General features: G+C 38.1%; 1 protein-coding gene across 1 annotated transcript in view; it reads left to right on the top strand.

The window, feature by feature from the left end:
* The window catches only part of SH3BGRL (SH3 domain binding glutamate rich protein like), a 95,507-nt gene that overhangs the window by 45,320 nt on the left and 32,453 nt on the right, over positions 1-17,734 (top strand). The gene's annotated exons all lie outside the window — the stretch shown is intronic.

Genomic DNA, 17,734 nt, shown 5'->3' with positions numbered 1-17,734 from the left:
GCTCTTTACATAGTCTAGAATAGTCTGTTTTTCACAGGCTATCTCGAGCAAGTTGCAAAAACATAGATAGTTCCTTTACTGGCCCTTTCCAAATTCTTCAAATTGGATTTTAAAAAGTAGATTACAATTACAAATAAGTTGCATCAATATAGAAACACCTCGACTTGCTCACTTTCTCAAAGTAATAAGGCAAATGTTAAAAAATCATTTCTGCATTACGCATTAATACAATACAGATGATGAAATGGCTTTCCTCATTTTCTCTTTAGTTTTCTTTCATGATTTTTACAAAGTGAATTTATGAACAGTTCAGTGCAGCTTTTCGTTTTTAAGGTATTAGCGATTCTTCCAAGTTTTCCATTATTTTGCATTCAAATATGGCCAGGAGATGTGATTATTAATTACATTTTAAAAATGATTTTTATTATAGCAAAACGTTCTCCATTGAGTTTTTTGGTGTAACATGGAAAACTTTTCTGTTGTGAAAGTGTATGTACTACTGAACGGCAAGAGAACTTATGGAAAATTTAAAGTTCTTAGATGAAGCTTAACTGTGGAAATATTCTACTTTTTCATCTCCCACTAAAATCATTAAGGCTCTCTGAGTCTTGAGCCATATGAATTCTTCACTTTGACTGTAGGTACCTGTTAATAGAAGTTTACTAGGCATGTTTTAATATCAGAAAGGGCTGTAATTCTGGGTTTTGAGCTATGTCCCTTTCCTTTGCCTTTTAGATTTTTGTGATTGTGTCTTGGACTAATGCCAGTAGTTATTGTGGATATTTATGAGCTAGCGAGTACTTATGAGACATCTGGGTTTCCATACACTGTAAAGTTGAACAATTAAAAGCACAAACTTTGGATTCAGGATACATGTTTTTAAATCTCATGTAATGGATCAAGCCATCATTTAATGGTGGTTGTCTTGAGTAGGTTACTCACGTTTTCCCTCTTCTCAGAGAGTTCCTTTCTTTATCTGTCAAATGAAGATAATAATACCAACATCATAGATTTATTTTGAGGATTTAGAGATATATGCTTCACACTGTGCTTAGTACATAATAGGCACTCAATTAAAGCACTCAATTAAAGGTAAAGCTAACAAAATTATGATGAATATTATTTTAATGTTAGCAAAGAAAACATGCTTATGAGCTCAAAGATTTAGGATATAGTATGCCTGGCAGAGACCACTACCAAACTGTCCCAAAAAGTAGTTGCTTTTTTCTTTTAGGAAGTCTCCAGGTCTTACAACCCAGAGTTTGGAAGGGTTGGGAAGAGAGAAAAGGGATCAGATAATTTGTATTTTTAATGCTTAGGCTTGCTAGGTAGTTGAGTATCTGAAAAATGAATATGGAAACTTGCCTCAGTTGACAAAAGTAGAATGTAAGATAGGGAAAGAGAAATAGTGCCTCAACCAAACAAGTAAGAATAGTTTACTGGTTTTCAGGTATGATATATAGACTACCTATCTCTACCCAGAGTAGTGTTTTTAATGCAGATTCCTAGGCCCAGGTCTTGACTTTCTGAAGTATATTTTCAGTCATACTGAGGTTTGAAAATCTCCTGGTATAACAAAATAAGGTTGATATGAGTTCAAATTTTTATTTTATTTTTCCACTTATTAACTGTATCCATGGCTCCTCTCCTTCTTATGTTCCACTCCAACTCTGCTTTTACCACTCTAGCCTTTTTTTCTCCTTGTTATTATGTAACTCAATCAACTAACTGTACATACTCAATTAGATAGTTGTGCAACATGCCATCATTTGGTCTTAAACCATTGGAGTGCTATCACTGGCTCCCCCTATTGAACTTGTACAGTTTTCTAGCTGACAGCTGTTTTTTTAATTTCCTTACCTCTCATCCACAATGTCTGGTCCTGACATGACTGCCAATTCTTCTCCCTAGTTTCTATGTGGTCTGAGTTACTACCCTGACCAATCTGATGCCCAGGGTTGTGTGTTTTTTATAAGTTTACCCAATTTAGAGCCCCGATAGCAAACCTAATTCAAGGGTATGGGCTCAGATGCAAAACTCCAGAGTGTATAGCCTACAGATTCTATATTCACCCAATACTTCTTTGTACCCCAGTGCCGATCATGTCCATATCTAACTGAAAAGGCAAAAGCATATGTGCTAGGTGTGGAGAAATGGACAAGGATTCTGCACTTAAGCAGAATCTCAAAAAATAAACAATAATGTTATTATTAGAGATGAAGAGAAAGGACACTCCTGTGGAAGGTAACAGTAAGAGCAAATACATGACTTAGGACTGGTAAATGACTCAGTGTTAGGTTTTCTATAAACATTCCATTGTTTCTCACGGTGCAGTATGAGTAACGCCTGCTTCAAAAGTCTCAGAGGGTGACTGTTTAAAATTTTATTCATGGGTGCTCTAGACTTATTAAATTTGGATCCATGGGAATGCGACTCAACAGTCTGAATTTTCAACAACAGGCGCACCATCAAAAAACATCAAGTAGCTATATGTAACGAAGCATATGTAGTTGAAGACTTGAGAAGACTGAGCCATGTATTTCTGAAAGGGCTGAAAAGTATATAGTTTAGAGAATGCTCGCTTTCTATAAAAAAGTGGCAGCATTTGCAATTTGCCTCACACTATGGAACCGATACCATTTGAGTTATAATACACAAGATTCTAGAAGAAAAGAAAGTTATCTGATCTAAAGTCCAGTAAGTTTTGTTGTGTGTGTGAGGGAAGGATGAAGGGAGAGAGAGAGACTGAGGGAGGGAGGGGGAGAGAGAGAGAGAGAGAGAGACAGAATAGGATGACAGTGCAAGGGGGCCCTGGTGTGGCTTCTAAGTAGCAGGGAACCTTCAGTAAGAAAGAAGGCACAGTCTAAAGACTTGAAACCATGGAAATTAGTGGTGGAAGTGGCCATGGGTTCAGGCACCTCTGCCTTTGGAAAGTGAGTGAACAGTAGAAAGAATTACCTCTTGTGGCTTGAGTGCCAGTTCGGCCACAGTATAGTAGAACACCAGGTGGACTGCTAAGATTTTTGACTCTATTATCTGCCTCCTGCACAGCACCTTTGAATCTACCTGGGATCTGGGGGAACTCACCATACTGACGAGAAGAACACTGGCCAGGCTGGTTTTGTCACCTGCTAATTGTAGAGCCCCGGGGCCTTGAGCAAACAGGCAGTAGCCAGGGGGTGATTACAGCAGGCCTTGGATGAGACACAGTGCTGTTTGCTTCAGGTCTGACACAGTGCAGTCATAGTGGTGGTGACCACTGGTACTTGTGTCACTCTATTCCTACCTTTGGGTAGTGCAGAACAGAGAGAGAGAGAGAGAGAGAGAGAGAAACTCCATTGCTTGGGAGAAGGTAGGGGAAGAGAACAAGAGTCTCTGCCTGGTAATTCAGAGAATTCTCCTGGAAATAGCCCAACACCATCAAGGTGATACCTCTATGAGTATGCAACAGCCAAAGCATTAATGGACTTGGCATGCCTTCTGAAGCAGCTGCAGCTTGGATCACAAGCCCAATTTATTTTGAATATCTGGAGAGCTTTTCTAAGAGAGGTATAAACAAGCCTAGACATTGAAGATTACAAGAAATACCTAACTCTTTAATGCCCAGATGACAAAGAACATCTACTAACATCAACACCATCTAGGCAAACATGACCTCATTAATTACTAAATAAGACACCAGGGACCAATCCTGGAGAAACAGAGGTATGTGAACTTTCAGACTGATAATTCAAAATAGCTGTGATGAGGAAACTCAAAAGAAATCAAGATAACACAGAGAAGGAATTCAGAATTCTATCATATAAATTTAACAAAGAGATTAAAATAATTTAAAAGAAACAGAAATTCTGGAGCAGAAAATGCAATGAGGATACTGGAAATGCATCAGAGTTTTTTAATAGTGGAATTGATCAGACAGAAGAAAGAAGTAGTGGTCTTGAAAACTGGCTACTTGAAAATGCATAGTCAGAGGAGACAAAAGAAAAAAGAATAAAAAAAAGTAGCATGCATACAGAATCTAAGATATGGTGGAAAAGGGCAAATCTAAAAGTTACGGGCCTTAGAGAGGAGGTGGAGAAAGAGATATGGGTAGAAAGTTCATTTAAAGGAAAAATGACAGAGAAACTTCCAAAACAGAGAAAGATATCGGTAAACAAGTACAAGAAGGTTGTAGAACGCCCAGCAGATTTAACCTAAAGAAAACTGCCTCAAGGCATTTAATAATCAAACTTCCAAAGATCAAGGATAAAGAAAGGATCCTAAAAGCAACAAAAGAAATAACATACAATGGATCTCCAATGCATCTGGCAGCAGACTATTCAGTGGAAACCTTATAGACTAGGAGAGAGTGGGACGAAATATTTAAAGTGCCAAAGGAATTATAATGATAATGAGCAAAAAGTAATCTCCTGAAAGTACAAAATTCACTGGTAAGAGGAAGTACACAGAAAAAACACAGATTATTATATCACTGTGACTGTGGTGTGTAACACTCTTATCTTAAGTAGAAGAACTAAATGATAAACTAATCAAAAACAATAACTACAGCATCTTTTGGAGACATAGACAGTACAATAATATGTAAATAGTAACAACAGAAAGTTAAAAAGCAGGGGGATGGTGTTAAGGTGTAAAGTTTTTATTAGTTTTATTTTGCATGTTTGTTTCTTAATGCAAACAGTGTTATTATTAGCTGAAAATAGTGGATTATTAGATAATATTTGCAAGCCTCATGGTAACCTCAAAAAAATATACAGTAGATATACAAAAAATACAAAAGCAACAAACTAGATCATATCACAGAATCACCTTTGCTAATGGAAGACAGGAAAGAAAGAAAGAAGAGAAGATCACAAAACAACAAGAAAACAAATAACAAAATGGCAGGAGGAAGTCTTTACTTACCCACAACATTTAATGTAAGTGGACTGAATTATCTAATCAAAAGTTGAAGAGTGAATGAATGGATATTAAAAACAAAAGCAATTAATCTGTTGCCTGTAAGAAACATATTTCACCTCTAAAGATAGATATAGACTGATACATATGTACATATACATAGTCTGAAAATAAAGGGATAGAAAAGCATATTCCATGTCGATGGAAAACAAGAAAAGAGCAGGAATAGCTATACTTATATAAGACAAAATTGATTTCAAGACAAAAACTATATGAGACAAGGTAGGTCACTATATAATGATAAAGGAGTCAATTCAGCAAGAGGATATAACAGTTTTAAATATATATGTACCCAATGCTGGAGCATCCAGATATATAAAGCAAATATTGTTAGAGCTAAAGAGAGGTAGTCGTAATAAAATATTAACTGGAGACCTATATCCCACTTTCAGCATTGGACAGATCTTCCAGATGGAAAATCAAAAAAGAAATATTGAAATTAATCTGCATTATAGACCAAATAACAAGAAGAATGCTGCAAACTATACAGATGTATGGAAATTAAATAATATGCTGCTGAATTACCAGTTCGTCAAGGAAGGAATTTTTTTTTTTTTTTTTTTTTTTTTTTTAGGCAGTCTTGCTCTGTGCCCCAGGCTGGAGTGCAGTGGCTGATCTCGGCTCACTGCAAGCTCCGCCCCAGTTCATGTTCTCCTGCCTCAGCCTCTCCTGAGTAGCTGGGACTTCTGACTCCCGCCACCTCGCCCAGCTAATTTTCTTGTATTTTTAGTAGAGATGGGGTTTCCGCGATGTTAGCCAGGATGGTCTCGATCTCGGCCTCGTGATCCGCCCGTCACCGGCCTCCCAAAGTGCTGGGATTACAGGCTTGAGCAGCCCGGCCCAGGAAGGAATTAAGAAAGAAGTGAAGGCGGGCGTGGCTCCGAAGCCTGTAATCCCAGCGCTGAGGCAGCGAGCGTCGAGACCATCCTACCGGTGAAACCGTCTACAAAAATACAAAAACTGTAGGCGAGGTGGTGGCGCCTGTAGTTCAACTTCCGGAGGAGCGAGCTGGGAAGAATGGTGAATTTCAGGGCGAGCAGTGAGCTGAATCCGACCACTACACTCTAACGACAAACAAGACTCCACGATCTCAAAAGAAATTGAAAAAAAAAATTGAAATAAATAATAATGGAAACACAACATACCAAAATGGATGAGATACAGCAAAAGCAGTAGTAACAGGGAAGTTTATAGATATAAGTGTCTACATCTGAAAAAGGGGAAACTTGAAATAAGTAACCTAACAATGCATCTTAAAGAACAACAAAAGCAAGAGCAAACCAAAAGCAAAATTAGTACAAGAAAAGAAGTAATAAGGAAATAAATGAAATTAAAATGAAGAAAACAAAGCAGATCAGTGAAAGTAAAAGGTGGTTTTTGGAAAAGCTAAACAAAATTGACCATCCTTTAACTAGACTAACTAAGGGAAAAATGAGAGATGTAAATAAATAAAATCAGACATGAAAAAGGAGACATCACAATTGATACTGCACAAATTAAAAACATTAATAATGGCTACTATAAGCAACTATACGCCAGTAAGCTGGAAAATATAGAAGAAATGGACAAATTTCTACACACATGAAACCTACCAACATTGAACCACGAAGAAATCCAAAACCTGAGCACAACAGTAACAAGTAATGAGATCAAAATCATAAGTAAAAGTCTCCCAGTAAAGAACTACCTTGAACCTGAAGGTTTGACTGCTGAATCCTACCAAATGTTTACAGAAGAAATACTTTTAATCCTACTCAAAGATTTTGAAAAATAGAGGAGGGAATACTTCCAAACTATGAGGCCAGCATCTCCTTGACACCAAAACAAGACAAAGACATATCAAAAAAAGAAAACTGATGCAAAAATTCTCAGCAACATACTAGCAAAACAAATTCAACAATATATTAGAAAGATCATTCATCATAACCAAGCGGTATTTATTCCTGGGGTGCAAGGATGGTTCAACATGCAAATCAATCAGCGTGATACATGATATCAACTGAGTGAAGAATACAAATCATATTATCATTTTAATTGTTGCTGAAAATCATTTGATAAAATTCAGCATCTCATTATTACAAAAACTCCCAATAAACTGGGTATAGAAGAAACATATCTCACCTTAGTAAAAGCTCTATGTGACATGCACACAGCTAGCAAAATACTGAATGGACAAAACTGAAAGCATTTTCTCTAAGATCTGGAACATGTCAAGGCTGCTTACTTTCACCACTGTTATTCAACATAGTGCTGGAAGTCCTACTAGAGCAATTTGACAAGAAAGAAATAAAGGGCAACCAAATTGTAAAGGAGGAAGTCAAATTATCTCTGCAGATCATATGGTATTATATTTGGAAAAACCTAAAGACTCCGCAAGAAAACTCTTAGAAACTGATCTACAAATTCAGTAAAGTTGTAGGATACAAAATCAACATACAAAAACCATTAGCATTTTTATATGCCAACAGTGAACAATCTGAAAAAGAAATAAAAAATTAATCTCATTTGCAATAGCTAGAAATAAAATTAAATAACTGGACGTTAAACAAAGAAGTAAATGATCTAATGAAAACCATAAAACATTGATGACAGGAACTGAAGAGGACTCCAAAAAATGGAAATACATCTCATTTTCATGGATTGGAAGAATCAATATTGTTTAAATGTTCATCCTACCCAAAGTGATCTCCAGATTCAGTGCAGTCCATATCAACATACCAATGGCATTCTTCACAAACATAGAAACAACAATCTGTACAGTTACATAGAACCACAGAAGACACAGAATAGTTAAAGCTATCTTAAACAAAAAAGAACAAAACTGGAGGAATCACATTATCTGACTTCAAATTGATGGTGGTGGTGGCCTATCTGGAGCAGCCCCTGTGGGGATGCCAGCTACAGTGGGGGAGATGCAACTGGGGCTACACACTATGCAGAGCCAGCGGGGGCTGGTAACTGGTGGGAGCCCCATCCCCTACTGAGTTGGCAGGGTGGGAGCCCCATGCTCCTGTGTGCAGCTGCAAATGCCCAGCCAGAGTTCTGAACCCAGGCATCCCTGCCTTCTTGTGGGGCTGGAAAGCCATCCCTGCTTCTGCAGGCTCAGAAGTGCCTTCTCCCTCTCTCTGGCCACTTCCCACTCCTGGTGCCTGCTCTTGGGTGAAGCAAAGTTGTGGCCATGTCTGGGTGCTGTAGCAACCCAACTGGGTGTTTGCATGATTGGAGCAGTGCTGACACACCAGACCCTGCTGCCTCAGCTTCCTCTGGACTTTGAGCACTGAGGATCATGAGAGGGATACCAAGGAAGCTGAGGGTTGCTTGGTACGGGCCTGCAGGCACCCCTTGGCACAAACAGCCTGGGTGCTATGGATGGCAGGTTGATGGTGGCAGAAGGCAGACAGTCTCCTGGGTGGAAAGGGATGGGTTTCAGGTGAAACCCCACCTTCAAGCCAGATACAGTCTGAAGCCTGGAGGCCAGGCTGCCAGTTCCAGGTGGAGTCCATGGCCCAGAGTGATAACTTACAGTGTTTTTTCTTGGCCCACTGATGGCTTCCCATGGACCAATCAATAACCATTTCCTCCCTGTGAGCCCATAAGAACCCCAGACTCAGCCAGACTCTGACAGACACTGAGATTACTAGCTGCAGGAAGGCGCTACTCACCTTGGGTCTCCTGAGTGTTCTGTCACTCAATAAAGCTCATCTCCTGGCTGACACATGCACCCCTGCTCACTATGTTGTGGGTAACAAGAGAGAAGAGCTACAGTCCTTTGGGGAGCCCAGACTTAGGGTGTCCCTGAGCCACAGATGTGACATCCTCTTTGGGGCTCTGCAGTTCCTGGCATCTGCAAGCTTCCAAGCACCACTACGTTCCCCACATGCAGATGCAGGTGGTTGCAGTGGAAGGCACATGTGGTACATTTGGTCCAGTCACAGCCTTGCATGGAGCTGGTACCTGTGTCAGTGCCTGGAGCTGCCTGCCCAACAGCAGAAGCCAGCATGCCTGGCTGTGCACAGTGTCTGGTCCCCACACTTGCTCACCCACAGACCCCTCACTTCTCTGCCCCTGGCTTGCCCTTGGCAGGTATGGGATCCAGGACAGTGGCGTGAGCCAAGTGCAGCCTGCCAAACTGAATGGGTGGAATAAGCCTAGAAGTTGTAAGTAATACTGAAGCACAAGGTCCTGCCAGCTACAGAGTTTTCTAGCTTGCAAAATTACACCCCAAGGATCCCATGACAAAATTATACTACAGTGCTATAATAACCAAAACAGCATAGTATTGGCATAAAGACAGACGCACAGACCAATAGAACAGATAGGAGAACCCTGAAACAAATCCACACATTTACAATAAACTCATTTTCGGCAAAAGTGCCATGAACATACACTGAGAGTATGTTCAGTCACTTCAGTTAATGGTACTGGCAAACTGGACATCCATATGCAGAAGAATGAAAGTGGACCCCTATCTCTTGCCATATACAAAAATCATATTTAAATGGATTAAAGACTTAAATCTGAGATGTTGAAAGTACTACAAGACACTGCTACAAGAAAACATTGGGGGAGACTTTAGGATATTGGTCTGGGCAAAAATTGCTTGAGTAACACTGCACTGGCACAGGCAACTAAAGCAAAAATGAATAACTGTGATCACGTCAAGTTATAAAGCTTCTGCACAGCAAGGGAACAATCAACAAAGTGAAGAGACAGCCCACAGAGTAGTAGAAAATATTTGCAAACTATCCATCTGAAAAGGCATTAATAACCAGAATATATAAGGAGCCCAAACAATTCTAGAGGGAAAAAAAAAGCTTATAATCCAATCTAAAAATGGGCATACAGATGGCAAACAGAAATATGGAAAAATGCTCAACATTACTTATCACCAGAGAAATGTAAACCAAAACTACAATGATATATCATCTCACCCCAGTTAAAATGGCTTATCTAGAAAGACAGGCAATAAAAAGTTCTGGTGAGGATGTGGAGGAAAGGGAACCCCCATACACTGTTGGTGGGAATGTACATTAGTACAACCAGTATGGAGAACTGCTCATAGGTTCCTCTAAAAACTGAAAATAGAGCTACCACGTGATTCAGCAATTCTACTGCTGGATATACCCCAAAGAAAGGAAATCAATATATCAAAGAGGTATTCTGCACTGCCATATTTGTTGTAGCATTCACATTAGGTAAGATTTGGAAGCAATCTAAGTGTCCATCAACAGATAAATTAAATGTAAAGAAAATGTGGTACATATGCACAGTGGAGTACTATTCAGTCATAAAAATGAGATCCTGTCATTTTCAACAGCATGGATAGAACTGGAGATCATTATATTAAGTGAAATAAATCAGGCGCAATAAGGCAAATGCCATGTGTTCTCACTTATTTGTGGAATCTAAAATTCAAAACAATTGAACTCATGGCCATAGAAAGAAATATGGTTACCAGAGATTGGGAAGTGTAGTGAGGGGGTCGGGAGGAGATTGGAATGGTTTATGGGTAAAAAGAAGTTGGAAAGAATGAGTAAGACCTACTATTTGATAGCACAACAGGGTGACTGTTGTCAATAATAATTGCCCCTAGGCGGTAGCGGTGGCTCCGCCTGTAATCCCAGCACTTTGGGAGGCTGGTAGGATCACAAGGTCAGGAGATCGAGACCGCAGTGAAACCCGTCTCTACTAAAATAAAAATTAGCCAAGTAGTTGTGGGCGCCATAGTCCCAGCCTCGGGGAGGCTGAGGCAGGAGAATAAGTATGTGAACCAGGGAGGCCGGGCTTGCAGTGAGCGAGATGGCGCCACTGCACACTCCAACCTGGGCGACAAGCGAGACTCCGTCTCAAAAAAAAAAAAAATAATAATAATAATAATAATAGCAATTGCTAAAATATTTAAACAACTGAGTATAATTGTATTGTTTGTAGCACAAAAGCATAAATGCTTGTGGGGATAGATACCCGATTCTCTATGATGTGGGGATGGATACCGAATTCTCTATGATGTGATTATTAACATTGCATGCCTGTTTCAAAACATCTCATGTCCCCCATAAATATATATACCAACTATGTGCTCACAAAAATAAAAAAAATAAAAAATACGTAAATTCTTACTTGATTGTATTTATACAGGTCTTTTACATATATTCTAATATATTTACATGAATAATCATAATAATTTATGAGGGTAAGAACTCATGTCCCTCTTTTGGACCTCAGGAAACTGAGGCCTTGAGGATTTAAGTGATTTGCTTATTACCTCATGTCTTATAGGTCAAATAGCCAAATGGTGAACCAAATTTGACTCAGAGTCCAGTATTATTGTTAATACACCACATTGTCTCCCTCACCTATTGAAATGATAGCAGTAATAATGACAACTGACATTAATTGAAAGCTTATCATATGTCAGACATTTTTAAAGCATTTTATTAATTTATTTAGTCATCTTTATTGAGTTATTTTTTTCTACCAAAGTTGGCTTTCTTTCTTGACTTCTAAAATCCTTGTATCTAATGTATGTCTTTTCCATGCAAATCTTCACAATTCTTTAGGAAACACAGACCAAAAAATGTAGGAAAAAAATCCAAGAAAAAGGAGTGGTAGGGGGAACGCATAAATTACAGGACTGGACACATTATGTTCATTTGGGACTATGTTCATGTAGTTGTCTCTGTCAATCAGTTGTAGGGCTGTAGTTAAGTAACAAGACATCACCTAATCTACTATTTAAAATGTTAGTTGACAGGGTACATTTCTATGAAAAAGTTTAGCTGAGCCTCCTATTTTATGAAGTTTAGGTTATTATGCCAACATCAAAATGTAATGTCATGCTTGTTGCCCTAAGGTGTATTTATCATCTTCGAATTGTTTGCTTTCTCAAACTAGACAGGCAGAGAACAAAAACCAGTTGTATGTATTAATATATAGTAAGCTTTAAACTTAAGCCAATTTTAAATGGATTTCTAGTAGCTCATGAATCAAGTGTGATTAACAGCTTTAAGAAAGATTCTTTTTTTATTTTATTTTTAAATTATACTTTAAATTCTCAGATACCTGTGCAGAACGTGCAGGTTTGTTACATAGGTATACACGTGCCATGGTGGTTTGATGCACCCATCAACCCATCATCTACATTAGGTATTTCTCAAAATGCTATCCCTCCCTCCACCTCCTGACAGGCCCCGGTGTGTGATGTTCCCCTCCCTGTGTTAATGTAAAAGAAAGATTCTTTCCAGTCCACAAACAAAGGTCATTTTAGAACTTGGGGCTAGGCAGAGGAAGAAAAACCTAGAAGGTGTCAGATGCTAGCAGAGCATTTTTGCCTACTTCATTACTTTGCATCCCTCTTTTCTGGTTTAGTTCTTGGGCCTGAAGGTCAATATACTCTGCCTTTCTTTAGTGAATGTCTTCTGATTTAGAATTAGGCCAAAACAGACTTTGATTGAAAGACGAAAATACTACTAGTAACTGATTTTACAGTGATTACAGCATCAATAGAATAGATTTTGTCAGTATTCTCGTGAGAGAACTATCCAAATGATGCATTGTGGTTTAAATAAGGCTTTCTGCTCTGAATAGGCCTATACTTAAAAGTATTTATTGAGTACCTACAATGTATAAGGCACTCTGTTCTGTATTCTGAGGCACACCAACATAAATCAGATGTGAGACCTGCCCTTGAGGAGACTCTGTTATCTAGTAGAAATAATAAGACTTTTATGTGAAAGTGTATTTTTTCACATTTCACATCATATTTCGCAAAAAATATCTAGGTATGTATATATTTTTTTCCAGATTTCTTCCTTTGCACACAATGATTAGGCTTGGCAAGCTTGCTTTTATGTAATAAGAGATCTTAAAATGCAGAAGCAGTTATATCAGCAGGTAACTGTGGAAGTAGAAGGCAAAAGAGAAGTACATTGCATTAATTTACTGATTGTTCATGCCTTACTGTGTGAATAACCATTATATTTATATATAAATTAAAACCTCTTAACTTGTAAAGATAGAAATTACTGAATATATCATCTTGTTTTGCTGTACCATGTTAGTTTTCTTTTTGTTCAGATAGTTCTGTCTTTATAATTTTATGGTGTCCAGTCCATCACTGATGGGCACCTAGGGTGATTCAATGGTCTTTGCTGTTATGAATAGTACGGTGATGACTATGCAAGTACATTGTCTTTTTGGTCGAATGATTTTCTTTTGGATATATACCCAGCAATTAGATTTCTAGGTCAAATGTTAGTTTTGTTTTAAGTTCTTTGAGAAATCTTCAAACTGCTTTCCACAGTAGCTGAAATAAATTATATTCGCATCAACAGCATATAAGCATTCCCTTTTCTCCATAGCCTCGCCAGCATCTGTTGTTTTTTGACTTGTTAATAGCAGCCATCCTGACTGGTGTGAAATGGTATCTCATTGTGGTTTTGATTAACATTTCTCTGATGATTAGTAACGTGGAACATTGTTTTATATGTGTGTTGGCCGTTTGTATATCTTCATTTGAGTAGTGTCTATTCATGTCTTTTGCCCATTTGTAATGGAGTTAATTTGTTTTTGTTTGTTAATTTGTTTAAATTCCTTATAGATTCTGGATGTTAAACCTTGGTCAGATGTGTAGTTTGTGAACATTATCTCACCTTCTGGTCTGTTTACTCTGGCACTAATTTCTTTTGCTGTGCAGAAGTTCTTTAATTAGGTTACACTTGTCGATTTTTATTTGTTTTTTCTTTCTTTTTTTTTTTTTTTTTGCTTTTTGCAATTGCTTTTGATTACCTAGTCATAAATTCTTTCTCAAGGAAGATATCCAGTATGGTTTCCTAGGATTTCTTCTAGGATCCTTAGAGTTTGAGGTCTTACATCTAAATATTTAATTCACCTTGAGTTACATTTTGTACTTCATTTAAGGAAGGGGCCCAGATTCAATCTTCTGCATTTGGGTAGCCAGTTATCCCAGAAACGTTTATTGAATAGGAAGTTCTTTCCCATGTTTATTTTTCTAAACTTTGTCAAAGATCAGATGACTGTAGATGTGCAACTTTATTTCTGGGTTCTCTATTTTTTTTTTATCTTAGTCAGTAAGTCTGTTTTAGTACCAGTACCATGCTGGTTTGATTATTGTAGCCTTATAGTGCAGTTGGAAGTCAGATAATGTGATGCCTCTGGCTTTGTTGTTTTTGCTTAGGATTTCTAGAGCTATTTGGGCAATATTTTAGTTTCATATGAATTTTAAAATAGTTTTTTTTGTAGTTCTCTGAAGAATGTTATTTTTAGTTTGATAGCAATAACATTGAATCTGTAGATTTCTTTTGGCAGTGCGGCCATTTTAACAATATTATTCTTCCAAATCATTAGCATATAATGTTTTTCCATTTGTTGATGTTGTCTTTGATTTCTCTTGGAACTGTTTTGTAGTTTTTGTTATAGAGATCTTTCACATTTTGGTTTGATGTGTTCCTAGGTGTTTTATTCGTTTGTGCCTATTGTAATGGAATTGCATGATTTACTTGGCTCTCAGCTTGGATGTTATTGTTGTATAGAAATGCTACTGATTTGTGTATATTTATTTTGTATTAGAAATTTGTACTGAAATAGTTTATCATTTCCAAGAGGCTTTTGGAAGAGTGTTTAGGTTTTCTAGGTATAGAATCGTATTGTCTGTGACAAGAGATAATTTGACTTCTTTTTCTATTTGGATGTTTTTATACTTTCTCTTGCCTCATTGCTGTGGCCAGGACTTCCAGTACTATGTTGAAAAGGAGTGATGACACTGGGCATCCTTGTCTTATTGCAGTTTTCAAGAGAAATGATTCTAGTTTTTGCCCATTCATTATGATGTTGGCTGTTCGTTTGATATAGATTACTCTTTATTTTGAGGTATGGTTCTTTGACACTTAGTTTCTTGAGGGTTTTTATCATGAAAGGATACTGGATTTTATTGAAAGCTTTTTCTGCATCCATTGAAATGATTATATGGCTTTTGTTTTTCATTCTGTTTTTGTTGTGAATCACATTTATTGATTTGTATATCTTAAACCAACCTTGCATCCCCGGAATGAAGTCCTGCTTGATTGTGGTGCATTAACGTTCTGTCGTGCTGTTGGACTCAGTTTGCTAGTATTTTGTTGAGGATTTTTGTGTCTAGGTTTATCAGGGATATTGGCCTGTAGTTTTCTTTTTCCTTGTGACTTTGCCAGGTTTTGGTATTAGGGTAATGCTGGCTTTTTAGAATAAGGTAGAGAGATTTCCTTCCGCTTTGTTTTGGGAATACTTTCAGAGGAATGGGTACAAGTTCTTCTTTGACTGGTAGAATTTGACTGTGAATCCATCTGGTCCAGGGCTTTTTTTTTTTGGTTGGAAAGTTTTTTTAAATTACTGCTTCAATTTTGGAACTCAATATTGGCCTGTTCAGGGTTTCAGATCCCTCCCGATTAAATCCCAGGAGGTTGTGTGTTTCCAGGAATGTATTTGTATCTTCTAGATGTTTTAGTTTGTGTGCATAGAAGTGTTCATAATGGTTCCTGAGAATCTTTTGTATTTCTGTGGGGTCATTTGTAATGTCACCTTTGTCCTTTCTGATTGTGCTTATTTGAATCTTATGTCTTTTTATCTTTGTTAATCTACATAGTGTATGTCTGTCAGCAGGTTTTATATTGTACCATGCAGATAAACCTACAAGCCGGTAGATGGCACTTACAGGTAAGAGCTGGCTGCACTCAACACAGCTAGGTATATACTTGATTCTTGTTTACCGAGAGACTCTTTGATGAGGGCCCTGCTGTGTCACAATTTCAGTGGACCAGGCTGGGGCACCCAGCACTGGCCCACACAGACTAGTTCCAGGTCAACAAGCTGGCCCTGGTGGCAAGTCTCATTGTCCAGAAGAGACAGCTGCTATAGCAGCTCTCTTCCCTACCCAGGCTTATGGCAGGGCAGAGCACAATTCCAGTGCCTACTGCTGAGGCACTTTTCACAGTTTTGGCTGTGGAGACCCCCTACTTAACTCCAGAACAGAATTTCCAATCTCTGGCGAAGGACTAAAATGCCTGCGTGGTTGTGCCACCAGGTTGCATGACTGACTTTTATGAACCCGGATTAAAAATCGCATCCTGCTCTTAGTCTTGGGTATGGGAAAATATCCGCAGCTTTTCCTGGTGTCTTTCCCTCACAGTGTCTTCAAGCCTCTTCCCATGTTAGCTCCAGGGGTTGGGAGAAAGAAAGTGCTGTCCATTGGCCTGAGTTTCTTGGATCCCCAGTGGAAAGATGAATCATAGTGGGAGGCTCTCTGCCTCTCTCATGTACTTTTATCTCTTTTATTTTTTCTCACTTTTATCAGCTCTATGCCATCACAGGGCCTGTTTGCTGACATTCTTCTCCCAAGGATCTGGGATGTTCCTCACAATTCTGGTGGATCCTCATTTTCCTTCTTGAATTAAAGCTCACAGAGTTTATCTATATGAACTATGTTGTTATTTCCAAGTGGCTGAGGCATGCTCTAATACACCTTCTTGGGAAAACAAAACAAAAAGACAAAAAAAACTTAGCTATCTTTATTGCTCTTCCTCTGACACCTAGAACAAGTGTCAAGAAAAGTCTCAGCTCAATAAATAGTTGTTAAATGAGTGCTTGATTGAATAATTCTTAATTCTTAATCTTTCCCAACCAATACATCAGCAAATCTCATTAGTTATTTTAATAATGTCTCTTAGAGACCTAGATTAAACAATAATTTCTTAACTAAAGTCTATTTTCAACCTATCTCGCATACTTCTCTTATACTAATTTTCCTCACTGATTTCCTTGTCTCATTTTATTGCTTATAACATACACATTATATTAGGGGACTCATGAATCCTCTTAACAATCCCTTTTGTAATGTGAATCTTGCAATTAAGCATTCCATTACAGAATATCTTATATGTCTGCAAAGTTTTACATCCCTATAGTTTCCCTTCTTATGTAGTATTTTTTCCTTCTCTTGTAGTCCCCAGAGCACTGCTAGGCCCAGAATGAGTACTTAATAAATACTTGCTGCCTTGACATACAGACAGTTATCCATTTGTGTTTTTGTGAAAAAGCTAAACTCTTATTCAACAAAGTGATTGAAAGAAACCAGAAAGTAACTATGCAAGTAGTTAGGAAAAATATCGGTGAACAGAAATTTTAATCTTAAAAACTAGTACTCTAAAGGGGTAGTACAAAGGAATTTTTTGGGAAGTAATTAAACTGTTCTCTATGGTAGTTACATGACTCTATGCATTTGTTAAAATTCATAGAAATGTACAACAAAAAAAGTGAATTTCACAGTGTATAATTTAAAATAAAATTTAAAATATTTTTAATATAATGAAGGTTTTAACTTTTTTTTTTTTTTTAATGCAGTATACTAAGCAACATCTTGTCCCCATGTTCTGGAGTTATGCACTTGCTTTTTCTTTCTTAAAAATAGTTTCAACTGGCCGGGCGCAGTGGCTCGCTCACACCTGTAGTCCCAGCACTTTGGGAGGCCGAGGTGGGCGGATCACGAGATCAGGAGATCGAAACCAGCCTGGCTAACACGGTGAAACCCCGTCTCTACTAAAAATACAAAAAATTAGCCGGGCATGGTGGCACGTGACTATAGTCCCAGCTACTCGGGAGGCTGAGGCAGGAGAATTGCTTGAACCCGGGAGGCGGAGGTTGCAGTGATCCGAGATCCGAGATCTTGCCACTGCCCTCCAGCCTGGGTGACAGAGTGAGATTCCATCTCAAAAAAAAAAAAAAA

Source organism: Papio anubis, chromosome X (genome assembly GCF_008728515.1).
Source record: "Papio anubis isolate 15944 chromosome X, Panubis1.0, whole genome shotgun sequence".
NCBI lineage: Eukaryota > Metazoa > Chordata > Mammalia > Primates > Cercopithecidae > Papio > Papio anubis.
This window is presented reverse-complemented; position numbering and strand designations above follow the sequence as displayed.